General features: G+C 42.5%; 1 long non-coding RNA gene across 1 annotated transcript; it reads left to right on the forward strand.

Annotated features, from left to right (window-relative positions):
* Positions 1–370: 370 nt before the first annotated feature.
* LOC132680174 (uncharacterized) lies at positions 371–10,870 on the forward strand. Its single transcript, XR_009610558.2, has 3 exons — positions 371–561; positions 9,937–10,096; positions 10,643–10,870. It is a non-coding gene; the product is annotated as an uncharacterized LOC132680174 (long non-coding RNA).
* Positions 10,871–19,107: the final 8,237 nt, after the last annotated feature.

Genomic DNA, 19,107 nt, shown 5'->3' on the forward strand with positions numbered 1-19,107 from the left:
GGGTTCTGACCTCTCCTTGCAGCCCCAGCATACTGGTTGACCCACGATTTATTGACTTGGGTAGTTAGGTAATTACTCAGTTAAGCACTGCTGCCTTTGAAAATGTCTCCTTTCTTTCCCCCTGAATTATTACAAGAGAGGAGAGAGGGAGGCAGCTGATTGGTATGAATGTCAGGGCCATAATAAACCCTGATTTACTTAAGAGTACGTGGAATGAAACAAATCAAGTGTTAACCAACATTTTCTTTGAAATGAGGTTGGGAAGGATTAGCTTAGAGGAGGGTAATCATTAGAAAGAGAAGAGCCATTAATCACTGTTCCAAAATAATCCAAGTTGAATATCTTATTGTTTAATTATTTCTAATCTTTTGGAAATACAGAGCCGCCCCAGGGTGTTTTCTTTTCTCTCTCCCTCCTACAGAGCAGCCTGCTCTGGGAGCTGAAGTCCTCCTGTGTATTCCTTGAACTGGATCCAAATTCATTACAGATAGACTGTGAAGCGGACATAGATGATGAAGCTGGTGAAGAGGAGGGGGCAGGAGGGAAGGCAAGCAAGGGACGGTAAGTAGCCAGGGCTTGTTTTAAAAGTTGAAAGGTGACCTTTGACCTTCTCATGACTCATAAAGCACTTTATGACTCCCACCCCTTGGTCAAGAATTTTCAAGCTCAACAAAAGGGCTTTTAGCTCAAATGCCGTTTTAACCAAGCTTCACACGGACGAGTTATTTTCGTTTCTGTGTTGACCAAGTAAAGTTCTTCGCTTTGACTACCTAATAGCCCACCAACTTGGTTGAGCCCGTGTCTGTTTGCCAGGTCATGCACTTTGCCCAGGCATAGAACAAGGGCAGTGAGGTTTGATTTCTCAGTTGTGGGAAATGGATCACGAGATGTCTGATTTAGGCACATAGATGGATTAGGGCTGCCAATAGGCAGAATAAAGACAGGAGAATTTTCCAGTCCAGAGTCATTCAAAGTTCTGAACCCTCACGAGGCAAACTAATGGAATCCCTGGAGGAGGATTTCTGGGCTCAGTACCCTAGGCCCATCCGCAGGACTTTGTATCACTTTGATGATTCGGCATCAGAATCTCTCATGCTGCAGTATGCCTGATAAAAAGTACCAATTATTCCGTTCACTACTGTTGAAATGTCCAGTTTCCCTCTGTGAAAGGCAACTATTAGAGACCCCAGTGGGATTCAAATGCAGTTCAGATGCCCTGTGACCAAGGTGTTTGGGCAGTAAGCTATAGAGGGCCATAGGTGCTAGAAGATTTGAATTCTTCTGTTTTGTTTTACCCATTTGCCCATATTTTTTGAACTCTATTTCCCAAGCCAGAAAACATGATTAAAGAATTATAGCCAGGCTTCTTTTAACAGGCCTGGCAAGTGCTCTTGCAATAGATTAAAGATGGCTACAAATTCTCCAACATTCCTTCAATGACAAAGTGAAGCTATGTCTCTTCAGCTTGAATCTGGACAAGATTCTGGGACTGCTTGACCAATAGAATTCTTGGGAGGTGACACCTATGTGGCCCTTTGTGGCAATTGGTTTCTGGACTATGTTGCTTGGGTTTAAGATAAAACATCTGAATATGGTGACACACAGGGGTCTCTTACAGTTGTGAGAAAAGGATCACATTTAACAAGAATCTAGTATTTTCCGGGAGCTGTGCCAGGTCTGTGGGGGCATGGATGTTCATGTATGGCTCCCGTTTGTAAGAAGTTCACAGTCTAATGGTAATGATAGATGTACATGAATCATCACGATTTGGGCCAGTGATGGTACTGATGGGATGTAGCCTAAATGAGACCGCACAGGTTATCCTGAAGAACATGACTGAGAACCCCATTTTAAGCTGTACTACCTGCAGAAATATGGATTTTGGAGTGATTCCCAGGGACTGTGTGGGGAGTCATCTGAATTGCCTCCACTGAGAAGGTGACAGTTCAGCAAGGCTTTAAGAGAGTGGGAGTTTGTGCTTCTAAATGCAGAGTTCTGGCAGTCCTACATGTTGTGAGAGGTATCACATGACGAATGCTAAGATGCTTCCCTAACCAAAAATACCTTCCTCACTAGCCCTTCTACAGTGATCAAAATTTCTACAATATTCAGTGTGCCTGGGTGGCTCAGTCGGTTAAGCATCCGACTCTTGATCTCAGCTTCAGTCATGATCTCACGGTTCTGTGAGATCAAGCCCTGCATAAGATCAAGCCCCGTGTCCTGCTCTGTGCTGACAATGTGGGGCCTGCTTGGGGTTCTCGTTCTTCCTTTCTCTCTGCCCCTTCCCCTGCTCACACTTACATATGTTCTCTCTCTCTCTCTCTCTCAAAATAAATACACATTAAAAAAACTTCTACGATATTTAATCTTTGAATAGGCTTTGAAGGTCTGAAAAGTTTTAAATATTATTTGGGAAAGATGACACAGTAGATGACTTTTTAGTCACTCACATATTAACACAAATTTCCTTTTTTTAAAAGTTAATTTCTTTATTTTGAAAGAGGAAGAGCACGAGAGTGGGGTAGGGGCAGAGAGAGAATGGGGGAGAGAGAATCCCAAACAGGCTCCACACATTCATTGCAGAGCCCGATGCAGGGCTCGAACTCAGAAACCATGAGATCATGACCTGAGCTGAAACCAAGACTCGGAGGCTCAAAGTACTGAGCCACCCAGGCATCCCACAAATTTCCTTATTTTTATGTTCAAAATTATTGTATTTCATGGACTATTGGGCTAGTGTATTACAGATGTTCAAAATAGTTTTTCTAATTAAATAAATGATTTGTCTCGAGCTCAAAATACGGATGCTTAAAGGCATAGACTATTTTAGGAGAGACACTCCAGTGAGTTGTAAGGAACCCCTCCTTTCAAAGCATGAATTGTTTCCTGTGTGGAGAATGATGGTATGCTTTTAAGAAAAGCAAATAAACACCTGCTTATGTTCAGAGCGTATCTAGCACTGGGGGTGGCAGTGAGGAATACACAGCAGGATTTGGCACGGTGCATTCAAGGGGGGTGCGATCTACTTAATCAAAATTAACAACTAATTCACAAGATTATGATGTATACATATCTCAACAGGAGGTAATGTGGCAGCCATTTACAGTGGTGTAGGAATGCAGCAAAAAAGTCAGCCAGAGGGGGATTCTGGTGCCAAGGAAGTTTCTTCACAAGCTTCCTATGACACAAAAGGACCCTCTGTGCAATATATCCAGTGTTGTTCTAGAAACAGAATGCTCATAGATTGTATAAAAGAGTACTTTGATCTTAGAGGAAGGTTATCTTTTGGAAAGACAATTAAGCATAATGATCATTTGGGTTATAAAGGGAGATGATTGTACTGATTCCTTCTCAGCTGTCACTTGAACCAAGTTCTCTGGGGCTATCGTGGTCAGAAGAAATTCTTTCATTTATTTTGATCATCTAGTCTCTTTGTTCCACTTGCTTCCAGAAAAGGGTTTGTAGCTCAACAGTGTCGTCAATCCCATTTCTATATAGCTGACAGCCTTTCTAAACTATAGGTCCGGTGATAACACTTGGCTGCTGAAAGTCCATAAAAAAAATCCCACTCCTTCCATCCAACCTAGCATTCCATAGCCTGGCCCCTCATCTCTCCGGGATCCCATCTTGCCCCAGTTGTTTACACTCTGGGCTCTGGCCACACAGCTGTTTTCTGAAACTCCTTTGCCCCCAGCCCTTCTCAGCCTACAGTGCCTTCCCTTGGGCCTAGATTGGCTTCTACCTGTACTAGAACCAGCTCAGGCATCAACTGCCTAATTGCACATTATTAGCTTTTAGCTTCCAGGAAAGAATGCATTTATTGTGCTCTTCATTGTATACTCATTATACTTAAAAATATGTGGTTTTTCTTAATACTCTTGTTTGTCCCCCCTCACCACACCCACTCTCCACCCTTCTCCATTCTTCTCTGTGCCCCAGGAGGCTGACCCATATGCACCTCATGCTCCCTTATCCTTCAGCTCCCAGTTGGCCTTGGCTAATAGGAGACAGGAGCAGGAGATCAGGAAGTAGGAGGAGAAGAAGGGAGCTGAGGTCTTAATCCCCCGACTTCAGACTGCCTGGTTGCCATCGTTTGTGTCTTTCTGCCAAAAGCTGCAATCTTTTTCAGGAAACCCTGCCCCTCTAGCTGCCCTCTCCTGCTTCTGGTATCCTCTCCTCTTTCTTGTGTGTTCAGGCTTCCGCTGGTAGCTGAAGTTCTTTGTTCCTACTGGCCAGGAAGCACTGCCCTGCCTGTTTTGTTCCCTGCAACCCTGCCTATGCCGTTGTGAACAGTCTCGTTCATTTCATGAATTACCAATATGAGTGAGCCATCTGTATCCTGCATGACTCTGACTAGACACCTAGTTTGCATATCAGAAGCTTTATGTAACGTTTATCATCTGATATTTTGGTGTCTTTCTTCCAAGATGTGATCTGAACTGCTTCTTTGAGCTGTAACATGGGTAGACACAGCCTGCTAACAATACCAGAAAACAGCACTCCAAGCCCCCCACTCCTGTACTTCAAATGAGGAATTCGGATGACTTGTTTGTTCACCAAGGCCCTAATGACAAATCTAATGAATTCAGATCAGGAAAACTCCAAGAGCAGCGTTTGTTAATAGCCATGTGTACCCCACTCTCAATTAGCAGAAGATAAAATATTTATATAGTGGCTGGAGGCAAATATAAAGAACTAATCTTGCTCTTCTTCCAATCCCTTCACAAGATATGAAGGTGGCAATTCAAGTAAATAATACGTGTTTGGATTAATTATAGCAACTGAAATTACAAAGTAGAAGCTCAATAAAGTCTGGTAAAAAAAATTTTAATAGGATAATTGCTGACACCACAAGTAATGTGCGGGGCTGACCTGAAACCAGAATTGAATTCCCGCTGGAACCAGCCGGTTTCTGAAGGCACGCGTGTTATTCCAGGGATGTTGGTGGCACAGCTAACCTTGTGATCCATCTGTGGAGTATCCCAAGTGAGAAAGACCACCCATTAGTCTCCGAATTGCAAGCTAAGGAGAGTAACTCACTGTAAAGTATTTGCCAAATGATAATGTCAACTACACATACATTACAGCGGTGGAAAATTACATGTCTGATCCAAGGACACTTGTACGTTTAAAGTTTCAGATCAGCAAGGAATCGCTCCAGCTTTCCTCCCCGACAAATGCCCAGGTCCACACAGGCAGATGTAGCTGAGCCTCTAGGCCGGGGGTCTGGAGAGGCAGTCGCCACAGAGAGGGAGTTTTTCATGAGTGATGCTTGTGGATCAAAGTGAAACCCCTGACTTGTGTGCCCAGGGGCGAAGATCTGAACCCCTGGCCTGAAAGAGGGCTCTGTTGGAAGAACAGTAGTCCTCCCTATGCTGAAATTGGCCAGTGGGAGTTTTTCAATTTGCACCTGGTGTTGGGCAGGAGTTCATGAAAATCCACAGAAAGGAATGTTTCCGAGTTGAATGATGGAAGAGGAAAAAAAAAAGTTGAACGGTAGTCCTTTGGAATCATGAAAAGCCCTGATTGAATTTGTGAAACAGAGACTTAAATCTTTGCCGAGGAGAACGCTTCTCGGCTGGCCTCTGAGGTTTGCCCAGCACTAACACATGCAGTGGGGCGTCCGCTGTCCCCGCTGCAGTGAGGCTTTGGAAGGCGAGCGGAGTCGCTCACAGCCACCCGGGGGAGCCAGAAGGGCTGTGCTTTTCTGACCAGGAGTCTTTTTCGTCTTCTCTTTCCAGGGCAGAAGGCTTTTCCCAGCCCACTGAGCATTTAAAATTCATACTCAGTGACAGCCCTTTCTTGATTAAGCAGAAGATTTTTGGTATTTTTCTAAACCCACTGCTTCTGTCCAAAAGGACCAGAGTCTTTTTGTAAAACACACATCTTATTTCATCTAGAAATTATCTTTCAATAGTACAAAAATAAGAAAGGCTCATTACACAAATTTCACAGGCCACTAAAGAGACTAATAAAGAGACTTAAAGTCACCCTTAATGTTGCTTTAGCATTGACCACCATCAAAGGATCACGGGGTGCTCTTCCAGCCTTCCTTTTCTAAGCATTTAGCAGTATACAAGAAACCCATTTTATAAACTATAAAAGAAAACCCAAATGTATATTTTAGAACTTGAAACTACAATAACTGAAGTTAAAATTACCAAAGATGCAGCGTTGCTTTGCCGAAATGACACCTCTGTATTTCTATTTTACTTGACTTTTCAGAGCATTTGAGATTGTTGACCAAATGTCTCTTTGAGCTCTTACTGTTTTTTGTCAGTTTCCCCCTCCTGCAGCCCTTATCCTGCTCAGTCTCTAGAAATCACTGCTCCTGAAGCTTTCCGTTACAGGACTTGAGGTCTCTATGCCCAAGATTTCCAGATTTGTGTTCTATGTCATCATGAGACATGTGTCTTAAACATAATACGGAAATGTGAAAATGGAGTTAAGCCATGAATTCTGTACACTTGAAGGAATAAACTTCCTCCCTGAGAAGTACAGATGATCTGAATGGTTTCGTTCTTGGCACATTGCTGGTTTTGAGAAGTTGAGGAAACATTCAAATGACTTGTCTGAAAAATATTAATCAGGCCACGTGTTAGGAAACTTTGGAGTAAAGTGATGGGAACCAGGGTGAGTTGGAGGGGAATGATTCACACAGAACGATGTGGATGCTAAGGCTGTGTCCTCACTAATGAGGGGAAGGACGGCACACTGTTAGCCCACGTAATATGGAAAATCTTTACCATGTTTCACTTAAATGCCCTGTAACTTTTTTACGGAAAGGGCTGTTCCAATGTTGGTAACTCCTGGTCTGCTCATCAGGGGAGCTGTGGGCTCTGTCAGTCATCATTTCACTTGACATTAAGATGCTCATTTGCTCCCAGCTTGACTTATCTCCACTCTATCTTATTTCTTTGTGGTCCTGCTTCAATGTGCTTGAATTCGTCAATGTGCCAGGTTCAGGCTGTGGTCAGAGTTAAGATAATTTTGTTAAGCCTGATGGAAGCAAAGACTTCAGAAATGGACATTAGACTTCGGGTACCTTTATGAAAAAATGAGAATCTTGGGCGTAGATAATAATAATGAAGAAGTTTTTTTTCTGATTATGCACCATGCATTGGATCAGACGCTTTATAAGCCTTATCTCATTTAGTTCTCCATCATGTTTAGGAGGTAACTACAATTCTTATTCCCAGCCTGCAGATGTGTAGACAAGGCTCAGAGAGGTGAAGTCACTTGCCCATGATCACCCAGCACATAAGTTGCAGGGCCTTGACTTGAGCCTAGGCTATTCTACTTTCGAATCTTAACGGCTACATGTTGCTGCCTCCCTTGTGGTCCTGGAACATTTCTCATCAATCGAACCCAGTCATGGCATTTCAGGCTAGTGGGGGCTCTCAACCCTGGTTGCACATTGACTCACGGGGACCTTTTGAAAAATGCTAATCCCAAACCCAGCCACCAGACAGTCTGATTTCATTGGATTTGAGTCCGGTACTGGTATCTTCAGTTAGGTCCAGGCCAGTGTTTGGTTTTTTAAAAAAGTGATTCCAAAGCTCAGGCAAGCTCTGGGTTGGAGACATGTTTTCCTCTGGGAAATGGATGCATAAACTCTGGGAGTTCAATTTCTTCCCCTCAGTCTCTCCACCTTGTTTCGAATGCCCAGCCTTCTCTCCCATAGACATGTCCGTTTGAAGAACCTGTGCACGTTCCCAAGTTTTCTGATCATTCCCCGGAGCACTCCCTAAGAAATTCTGTATTCAGTTTGGCCCAGATATTGGTTTGGAGGATGCCTTATAGTTAGATTTTGATCAACTTTTGTGTGCCACATCTTCCCACCCAGTTAATTTGTATAGTCCTTAAGGGCAAAGCTGTATCTTCTCCAACTTCTGTTTCCCTGAAGATACCTTGCATAGTGCTATGTGTGCAGGTGTATGAAAAAATGCTGGCTGACTTAGTGACAAAACTACTATGGGGTTTCAAACCTATGAGAGAGTATGCAAGGAACAAAGAAGAAAAACAAATCCGGTATTGGCAGTCTTCTAGAATAATTGTACTTTGGGTATTCAGTAAGTATTGATCATTTCTTATGTGGCAATCCTATTCTAGTGAGAGACCTAGAATTATCATATCACATATATAAACTCATAAACGAGTCTTCTCAGATTGTATCGGTATCTTTCTTGGTGGGCGTAATAAGATTTTTGAAAACTACAATTCGCAGTCATATGAGGATGCAAATGACATATATGTGGGCTGTTGTAATTATTTCATGTTTGTGGATGGAAGGCCTTAAGGAAATTCTGCAAGTGACCTCTAGGGTAGGGAAAGCATCAGTGTACTGGGTTCTCTTTATTCAAACAAAGCATGTCTCCACACAGTGTTCAAAGGCCTGAGGAACACATTATCATTCACTATGGGTTCTTTCTTTCTTTTTTCTTTTAAGTTTATTTATTTATTTTTGAGCAAGAGGGAGAGGGAGAGAATCCCAAGCAGGCTCTGTGCTGTCAGGTCAGAGCCTGAGGCAGGACTCAAGCTTAAGAACCATGAGATCGTGACCTGAGTGGAAATCAAGAGTCAGATGCTTAACCGACCAGGAGCCACCAGTAGCCCCACTATGGGTTTTCTCTAACTGTGCCAAAAGGTGGGAAAAGGCATATCCCTGGCAAAACATTTATCTCCTGTTACTCTGGTGGTAAGTTGGCAGTGGTGAAGTTGTGGCTGCTTGAGCCATTTATAACATCAGTTGACTACAGAGCTCGGCTTTGTGTTTCACTGCGTCAATATGAAACCTCAAAGTAGCGGGAACAGTTATGAAAGACCCTTGGTGTATTAGTTATCTATTGCTTTACAACAAATTACTACCAATTTGGCAGCTTGAAATGAAACGCATTTATTCCCTCACAGGTTCTATGAGTCAGGAGTCTGGGCGTAACTTAGCAGGGTGCCCTGCTCAGGGTCTCAGAAGGCTGTCATCAGGGGGTCTGCTGGACTGGGTTCTCATTTGGAGGCTTAACTGAGCAAGAATCTGTTTCTCATCCCACTCATATTTTGGGGAGAATTAATTTCCTTGCATTCGTAAGACTGAGGCCTCAGGCTTGTTGGCACCTGTCAGCTGGAAGCTACCCTAGAGGCTGCCCTTAGCCCCTTGCCGTGTGGACCGATCTGCCAGCAAGGCAGTCTTCCATAATACAACACAATCATTGATGTGATAACCTATCACTTTTGCTCTATTTTGTTGAGTTAGCAGTAAGTTCTAGGTTGTACCCATGCACAAGAGGAAGAGATTACACAGGGTTGGCACCCCAGGAATATAGAACTAAGAATCGTGGGGCCATCTTTAGAGTCTGTCCGCCGTACTTGGTTTTATTTAAAAACAAAACAAAACAAAATACTTGTCTTTGGAAGTTATAACTAATGTAATCACGTTCAGTGGTTGCTGATAAGCAGACATCTTAAACATTTTCCTTTTATAAATTTAAACCCTGTTGTCCATGGGTCTATTCGGGGGGTAGAAGGGGAGGTAAATCTTTTAAACATTACTTTAAAACTCATTGGTAGGGGTGCCTGGGTGACTCAGTCGCTTAAGTGTCTGACTTCGGCTCAGGTCATAATCTTGTGGTTTGTGGGTTCGAGCCCCACATTGGGATCTGTGCTGACAGCCTGGAGCCTGCTTCAGATTCTGTGTCTCTCTCCCTCTCTGCGTCTCCCCTGCTCACGCTTTGTCTCTCTCTCTCACTCTCTCTCTCTCTCTCAAATAAATAAACATTAAAAAAAAACCTGGTTTATAAACTGACAAAGGTCTGCACTGTTAATGATTTTTATGACAGTCCAAGGCGACCTCCTATCTTTTTGAGGTAAGACCACTTCATCCTGTTCTATAAAATAGGCAGCCAAAATAAATTGACTGAATTTTTCAACCTGCCTTTCTAGGAGACAAGCCTTCCCTGGAATATTTGCCGAGTGAACGTCCTCTGTGCAGACTCACATGATGCTTTGTCATCTTTGGGAGAAGAGCCAATATTATAAAAAGTTGCTGGGGAAAAAATGGATCACGGCAGAATAACCAGGGCATTTAACCAGCCTGAGTTTGGTATGCTTGATGTCCATACCCTTTTAGGAAAGCTTTGCCTTTTATTGTCACTCTTTGCCTAGCCAGTATTTTAGTGGTTCCTTTTGCTTCTGAAATTGGAGCCCTGAAGATACCAGATCCCTAGGGTGGTGTCGTCAGGTCAGAAGCAGTCACCAAAGAGTGGCTTGGAGGGAGTACCGAGAATCCCCATTACTGTGATATTTCCTCCCCACCATCCTCCCCTCCCTGTCACCCCTGTCTTTTCCTTGATATAGACAGTTGGTGTTAGTCTTTTGTAAAGTGCCGTGAAAACTAAGCTCGGGGATTAGACACCTCCCTTACACCCTTCCATCCTGATTGCTACCCCCAGACCTCTCTCATTGAGGTGTTCTGGGGCTTCTCCCATTTCGTGTTGATATCAGAAGAGAGATTTGGAAAATTGTGTATCTTTTTTTGACCCTTCCCTGAGAATTCAAAGGGGAAAAAGTCACTTTAAATATTGTCTGAAACACAGATGTGAGCTAGCTTCTTCCCAGCCGCAGACAACGGGTTTTGTTTTTTCTCTAGGAGGTGATGGTTGCTGGCCTCTGTGGGTTTCCCGGGTCAAAGAAACAGAATTTAGAACCTGGAAGTGTTGATCAAGACGAACACCGCAACTTTGATCAGTTAGGTATGAATAAATCAGAAATGTATGCTTTAAATTCCCTTCGAAATACATACATAGTTAGAGGTTAAGGGGAGAAAGCGTTTGGCAGAATACATCTCAGAAGTTGCCAGCCATATAATGCTTGAAAAATCGCCAGTTCCACTTTGCCAAACCTAAAAGCAGCCAGGTTTGCTCGTCTCCACATTAAAGGAACATTAAGGTCTTTATCTATTGACCTGAACCTAATAAAGAAGGGGAATTTTAGAGCTGAGACTAATGTTTTTTTTGTTTTAAATCACCTCCTACTGCCTAATTATTGTTGAGATCTCTGTGTGATGTTGCATATCTAATCCATGATACTCAATAATACCCAAGTGTGGAGCTGGCAAATAAGTCAAGGATGTTATAAAGAGGGCAGGGACCAATTAGCCTCATTAGGTCGAGCAAGCCTCAGAACAAGTGATAGCCTCTGACTGCACTAAGGAAAAATTAGATGAAATGTTAGAAAAGATGACATTACATAACAGGCAAAGCCACAGCTGCATCAGGATATAAAATCACTTAAACATTTTTTTTATGTTTATTTATTTTATTTTAGTTTTTATTGAGAGACACAGAGCACGAGTGGGGGAGGGGCAGAGAGAGAGGGACACAGAATCCGAAGCAGGCTCCAGGCTCTGAGCTGTCAGTACAAAGCCTGATGCCGGGCTCCAACTTGTGAATGAAGAGATCATGACCCAAGCCGAAGTTGGAAGCTTAACCGACTGAGCCACCCAGGTGCCTATGTTTGTTTATTTTTGAGAGAGAGAGAGTGACAGGGAGAGAGAGAGAGGTAAGGAGAGACAGAGCATGAGCAGGGGAGGGGCACAGAGAGAGGGAGACACAGAATCCGAAGTAGGCTTGAGGCTCTGAGCTGTCAGCACAGAGCCCGGTGTGGGGCTTGAACTCATGAACCGTGAGATCATGACCTGAGCTGACGTTGGATGCTTAACCGACTGAGCCACCCAGGTGAGCCTATAAAATCACTTTCTAAAGAGCCCAAAGTAGAAAGCATACAATAGACACATTCTTGAAATTCTAAGAAACAAGTGTTCAAATAATAGTGTGATTACTATTTGTTAGATTATTATTGCTGCTATTATTAGGTATCTAGCATGCACTTACCGAGCACGTTCTGGGCTAAGCCCTTTGCATAGACTGTTGATAAACCTAACAGCACAAGTATTTAAACAGTTTGTGAGATTTCTTTTGTACAAGTCCTGATGAGAATCTTGCTTAAAGTCATGCTGTTCACCTGAATCTTAGGTTTCTATGGAAAGGTATCTCCAGGCAGCCAGAATGCCTGAGACGTAGAGGTTCTTGCAGATTTCCAACCTTTCAAACATCCGGTCTTGCCCAGTCTGCTCCAAAGTGATTATTTGTAACATATGTTAGAACCGGTTTAACAACTGTGAGGGATAGGTGCCTTGTCCATGATCACCATTTACTGAGAAGGTGCAAATAGTATTTCTTAGAGTTAATGGACCAGGTGGTGTTTTGGATATACCTAACTGGCCAAATCTATAGTGATTATGGATATGCGAGATAATATTTACTGAGAGCTTATCATGTACCAGATAATGTTGTGATAGTTCCTATATATAGTAATTCATTTATTTCTTTTAAATATTTATTTATTTATTTATTTATTTATTTATTTATTTATTTTGAGAGAGAGAGAGAGAGAGAGAGAGAATATGAGCATAGAGAGAGAAGGAGAGAGAATCCCAAGCAGGCTCTGTACCATTGCAGAGTCTGACATGGGGCTCAAACTCATGACTGTGAAATCATGACCTGAGCCGAAATCAAGAGTCGGATGCTTAACTGGCAAGCCACCCAGGGGCCCCTATACTAACTCATTTAATCTTTTTTTTTCCATTTAATCTTTATAATAACTTTATGCTATAGTTTTTAGTCATGGGTAACTAGTACTTTGAGACAGTATTAGAATTGAGTAACTGCTATAACAAACATCCTCAAATGTTAGTAGTTCGTACAATAGAAGATTTATTTCTTCTTTACATCACTGTCAATAACATGATTGGCAAGCAGATTTTCACACCATGGTTTGGGGAGGCAGCACCAGCTTGAGGGGTCTCAGAATCTTATCCTGGATCTTCTGTGACTGGCAGGCAAGCCATGAGAGGAGAGAAGGAGCATAGAGGATCTTGTGGGAGGCTTGAGGGGCCAGCTCAATAGTGTCATTTCCACCTCTGCCCACATTCCAATAGTCAGAACTGGTCACAGGGCCGCATGTAGATGAAAGAAGAGAATGGGAAATGTGGTTTTCCTGTGTTCCCAGGAGGGAAAAGAAACAGTGTGATAGATGCATAATGATAGATGTGTCACAGAGAGGTGCTATTATTATCCCTGCTTTATAGCTAAGGGGATTAAGGCATTGGAAGGTTCGATCCCCAAGATCGTGTAGTTCAGCACCCAATATCAGAGTCAGTAAGTAGGATGGTGATTCACAAACAAGTAGCCTTATTTCTGAGCCCATGCTTGTAATTACAACTCTCTACTGCCTCTCAATTATCGCAGGGTCAGAAACATTATTCTCAAGGCTTTGCTATTTGCTTTGATGATTTTACCCCAGATCCAGCTTAGATGATTATTTATACATTTTTATGATTAGGTAAGTGTGCTATTTACAGAGTACCAGTCACAGATTATTATAAAAATTGGTTAGACAAACAAAACAGAACTCTAAACTCTGTAGGAACATTTTACATCAACTTTTCACCCACACCTCCTACTTTCTTTCCCTATCTCAGACCCACCCACTTATTAGCCACAAGTACCACCACTACCAAGAAGAAGGAGAAAAAAGAAAGAAGGAAGGAAGGAAGGAAAGAAAGAAAGAAAGAAAGAAAGAAAGAAAGGTTCCAATAAAGCTTTCACAGTATTTGAGAAGGTCAAAGGGAGTTTAGTGAGTTAATATCTGCTGCCACCTGAAATTAACCAGACATTTGGCTCTTTTCCCAAAATGGATGGTTAAAAATATCAGACCATGAGCTCTGAATGAGTTTAGCCCAACTTTCAGCCTTGTGCTCAATAGCAGGCCACTCCATGATTTTTCTTACCCACCACTGCTATTTCTCATGTGTCCAAAAACATTTGAAACCATCTCACTGAGCCTCCTCCGCAGAGCCTTGCCCTGAAGTCTTAGAGACAACCTCAGACTGGCCTGGTCAGACCCTTGGAAAGCTTCAGAATCCTGCCTGTCAGATGTGTACATGTCAAGACTCCACCTGTTCTGGCAGGAAACCAATTTTCTTTTCTATTTCTTCCTCCTTTGGGAAATGTGCCTGTTTCTGGCATCTGTCCCCGTGTATCCTGCTTCACACACTGAGACAAAGAAGTCATTTCATTTCTCAAGCCGTCTTTCCACTTAAAAAAAAAAAAAAAAGTTCTTCTCTTCTCTCCTAACAGCCCTCTTGACTCCTTCATCTTCCTCTACTTTATGTATTTAAAACTCTTCTTGTTTCCTCGTATAATATTCTTGCTCCATTTTCTCTTGAAGTTCCCTTCTTTGTTTTTGTTTGGAGTCTTCATCTTTTTCAAAATCCCCTTTGATTATATGAAAGAACCTCTCTTAAATAATCTAAGGGGTTTTCATATGCATCACCCACCGATCTTAATGGTTTTCATTACTGTTCTGGAACATTTTGTCATTGATCTTGAGACAAGTTTGACTATTTGTTTTTCTTTCTTCCTAATAGTGCCTATACTAACGTACAGGTGGTATGGGTGAGAAAACATGACGGTATTGAAATATGGGCTTCCACTACTGATCTGTACTTTAAGATACACGATTTCCTGTTTTTTTTTTTTTTTTTTTTTTTTTTTTTAAGAGAACATTGGACTTTCTCTTTTTTCCAAATTCCTGCCACCTCTGTTGTTTCAAATATGATTTCCTTGGGGTGTGAAAAGAAATGAGTTCCAGGGAGGCTGGTGTAGGCAGGTCAGATGGATTCTCTTCTTCCTACAGAATCATCCTGTGATCTTGGTAAAGTGAAACTGCAGGACAAAAGCGTATTTAAAGAAAGATATTATGGGACCGGAAGCTTAGAGAATTTAACTTTACTTCTGTGACTCAGATGCCTCCCATTTTAAGAATGTCTTCTGAACGCCGTGTACTTTGGTCTTGCCTTTTCATAAAAAGGAAACCAATAAAAATATAGCACTTACCATGTAGGCCTCTAACCAACTTCCAATAAATGTCTCATTAAAATCCTTTTCAAAAAAATGTTGTGGGTGAAAAAATTAATGAACTGAACCAGGAAGATGAAGTACATTTCCTAGGAACTGGTATTTTGTGAACATTCTCTACCCTCCTCCTTCTGTCTTCTGCCAAATTTTTGCCAGTTTTTCTCTTCCACCGAGCAACACTTGGGTTTGCCAGATGTGTTTCAAAGGGCATGAGAATGTTAGTGAAAGACACGAGAAAGCAAGGCTTAATGAAATATGTGGTACATGCTCTTGGACATGGTATGGATTTCCTTGTCATCACCCCTCTGTCCTCCCTGAGACACAGTGTCACCGTCACTAATTCTGCGAATTGTTAAGGCAGAACTCATGGGCTCAAATCCTGGCTCCGTTGCTGATTAGTTCTGTGATTTTCAGCAAGATCAATAATCTCAATAAGCCTTAGTGTCTTCATGAGCAAAGTCCTCTTTGGGAGCTGTAAGGACACATGAAGAAAAGCAAGAGAAAACACTTAACACAGCACTTGGTATATTCTTAACAGGCAGCAAGTGGCTCTCCCATAAGCTCAATGGAGAATATTATTAAAAGATTAAACTAGTCTCTCTTCCTCCTCCCTTTAGATATTAATTCCTAACAAATCCTGTTTCCTTAAATTCCTTTGGCCTTTACAGTTGATTGCCATGGGGAAAGAGAGGGTGGGTAGACACTTAAAATACATACTTAAAATTTTTTTAAGGGTGTATTTATTTTTGAGAGAGAGGGAGACAGAGCACAGGCGGGGGATGGGCAGAGAGAGAGGGAGACAGAGAATCCGAAGCAGGCTCCAGGCTCTGAGCTGTCAGCGCAGAGCCCAATGCAGGGCTCGAACCCACGAACTGTGAGATCATGACCTGAGCTGAAGTCCGATGCTTAACTGACTGAGTCACACAGGCACTCCTGGGTAGACACTTAAAGTCAGAGGTTATCATTTCCCTCTAAGTTGAAAAGCTAATGTTTTGAGTCAATAGTGTGACAATAACCTTGAAAGCCAAGCATTTAAGGGTGGGGTGGGGGAAGAGCCTTCTACTTTGTAAAGCTTCCCTTTACTTATCTAGAGTCAAGTCTGGTAAATTTGGACTCCGGAGCTTTATTTATAAGACCTAGAAAAAAAGAAGAAGAAAGATATGATGTAAGAATAAATTTCATCTGACTGAAAGGCAAAGTAAGAAAGCCCTTCATGTTCCAGTGAGAGGAGTCCAGGGAGGGAGAGGAAGGAGAGGAAAGATTCCAGAATTGAGGGATAAAACCTCACCATCAAGGTCAACATTCCCAGTGGAAGAAGGCTTGAGAAAATCTCACAGCAGGTTGATACAACCTAAACATCTCAAGACAAATGTTAGTTAGTTCAAAATCACTTCAAGGGGGAGCTCCCTGTTTTGAGCCTAGCATGAGAACAGCATGGCACCACCTGCATGGTTCAGAAAGCCTGGAGGTGGCCTTCTTGGTCCACATGGAACTGAAGAACCCTCATGTGTCTCAGTAGAAGAATCAGGAAGTCCTGTAGACCCCTGAGCCACAGAGGGACAGGGAATAAGGAGGTTGTTTTATGGTGCCGGGTCCTCCTGTCAGGAGGCTACGGCAGAAATCACAACTTCTGCTTCAAGTGATAGGTGCAAATGAGGTAAGCTGGGTCACACTAGAGACAAGAATGGGCAACAGAGACAAGATCCAAACAGTCCCATCATGTCAGGCCTAGAACATCCAAGGAACAACAAAGACTCAGTAACCTTGGAGTAGCAACATTAATTCTTCTCTGCTGCCTGTGGAGAAAAAAGCCCTCTCGATTAAGAGAAGATCTGAGAGAAGAAAAAAATAAAGAATCTATGTTGACTTTTGCATGCCTGAATATAATTCACAAATTTGTGACCCTTCTATGAAAGTAATTGAGAACTGGCCTCGTATTGAAACTGACTTTCAGTTTGTGTGTGTGTGTGTTGTGTTTGTTGGGAGCAGGTGGGGGCTGGGTTGGTTAGTATAGGACGTCTCACTGCTCCACAGAGATGTGAACCGAGAAACGTATCTTCTGGAAAATAAATTTTGGAGCTCCACAGAATAAAGGTGGTACTCTGCCACAGTAACGAGTTGTTTTTTTTCATATGCAAGTGGGCCACCCAAGGGCATCCACCAAAACACACATACCTATAGCCATACCATGGCAGCCACTTAGCTCTAGGAGGAGTCCTAAACAAAATTTATGAGTCCTAATCCGATATATCTCACTACTTACTGCCTGAAGCACTCCCTGTTTGGCGTTGAAGTGATTCGACTAAAAATATACCTACCAATCAACACCTCCCTGTTGTTTCTAGCTACATGGACGCTAAGGGCAGAAAAAGTCTCCAAATATGCTTCCAAGAGCCCACAGCTCCTCAGGACACTAGTTGACACGAGTGTTGTGGAAAGCAGAATAGATGTGTAGCACAGTCAACCAATAGTGTCAACAGACTCAAGGTGTTAACATGTGAAATGAGGTTGTTATTTTGATGACAGTGATTATATCAACTGTTCCTCCTTACCGTCATGAGGTACTTTTAGATCATGGACACTAAAATTACCAACCGGTAATTTGGAGATCAAATTAACAGCAACCCATTCAAAATAAATTGGCTCGTTTTGGCTCAGTGGCATTAGGCAACAGAAGGAATGTGAAGTTCTCAAACTGGTTTGTACCACATCTTTGTAGCTCGAGCTTGATGAAGTTCTGGACAGATGGTTCTTTCAGGCATTGCTCAACTAGGAGGTCATTTCTGCTGTTGTCAGAATGGAAATCCCAAAAACACATATTTGAGAGTCCACAGACTATCTTCATTGTATATTTCAGTAACTTCAAAAGCTTCACTGCTGGAAAATTATTTTGTCACCCAAGTCCTCCTGCTTCCTGAGGAATCACTATGTTCCTGAATATCCATCAATCTTATTCCAAGTCTCCATATTGGATACCAGAAATCCTGTCTCCTCCTCAAGTATTTCTGAGCATCTCTACATGGCTTACATTCCTGGTGGTTGCTTATTGTATCAGTTAGGAATTGGGCCCAGCTGCATGTAACCAAAATTTTACTGCTGTGGTTTAACCAAGTGGAAAGAGGGGTGTTGTTCTCACACATTAAAAGTCTGGAAGTGAGCCATCCCAAGGGCTCTGTAAGCTCTTAAGTGTTCCAGTCTCCTTCACTATTTCTTTCCTCTATCTGTGACGTAGGGTTTTTGCCTCATAGTTGTTGCCTCATGGTCACAAGACGGCTGCCTCTTTTCCATACTCAGTGTCTTTGCTCTCAGCAGAAAGAAGGAATGTCTGAGGGGCTCAAAGGATTAAAAAAAGGACTAAGAGATGACATCTGAGGCAGCAAAACAAAACTTTCCCAGAAATCTGTAGCAGGCCTTTAATTATATCTAAACGGCCTGAAATGAATTTCCATGTCTTTGCTATAGTCTGGAAAAGCAAAGATTTTAGAGAGACACATTCCTACCTGAAACAAAACATGAATATGGTTGGTAAGGAAATGGGGGAGCCTGGCCTGAGCACACTCCCCCCAAGCCACCACTCCTGGCTTCTCTACACTGGCCATGTCTGGCCATTTCGTAGCTATTGGGCAGAACCCTAACACTGTGTACCAGATACACATACCTTGGTAGTGGCCTTGCATCTTTCTGAGGAAGTAGCCTCCTGAACATTTCTTCATGATCATCCAGCTTGACGCCATGTTGCTGAGACCACTTAATTTCCTTATTCTTTCAGTTAACACATACTTTCGTGGAACTTCTATACGTCAGGGACTGTTGCAAACATAGAAGTTATGGAAGGAACCAAGATCTCAAGGCCCCTATCCTCATGGAACTTAAATCACGAGGAATACTGGCTTTCAGCTCAGAGTTGTCCCATCTCTGGGCACCTTTGTTTAGGGTTTAACCTGCACCACTGTGTGTGACAACCCTGATAATTCCCCAGGAATCCAGGTTTCTGTCCATCCATTTCTAGAAGAAGCCAGAAACAAAAAAAAAAAAACGGGCAACAAACATTATTTTTGCCAAAATGAGCCTGCTACCTATTCCAAGTCTCTTATATTATTAAACAGAATATGTGCCCTCTCCGTCTGAAGCACCT

The sequence above is a fragment of the Panthera onca genome, chromosome A1, assembly GCF_046562875.1.
Source record: "Panthera onca isolate mPanOnc1 chromosome A1, mPanOnc1 haplotype 2, whole genome shotgun sequence".
Classification (NCBI taxonomy): domain Eukaryota; kingdom Metazoa; phylum Chordata; class Mammalia; order Carnivora; family Felidae; genus Panthera; species Panthera onca.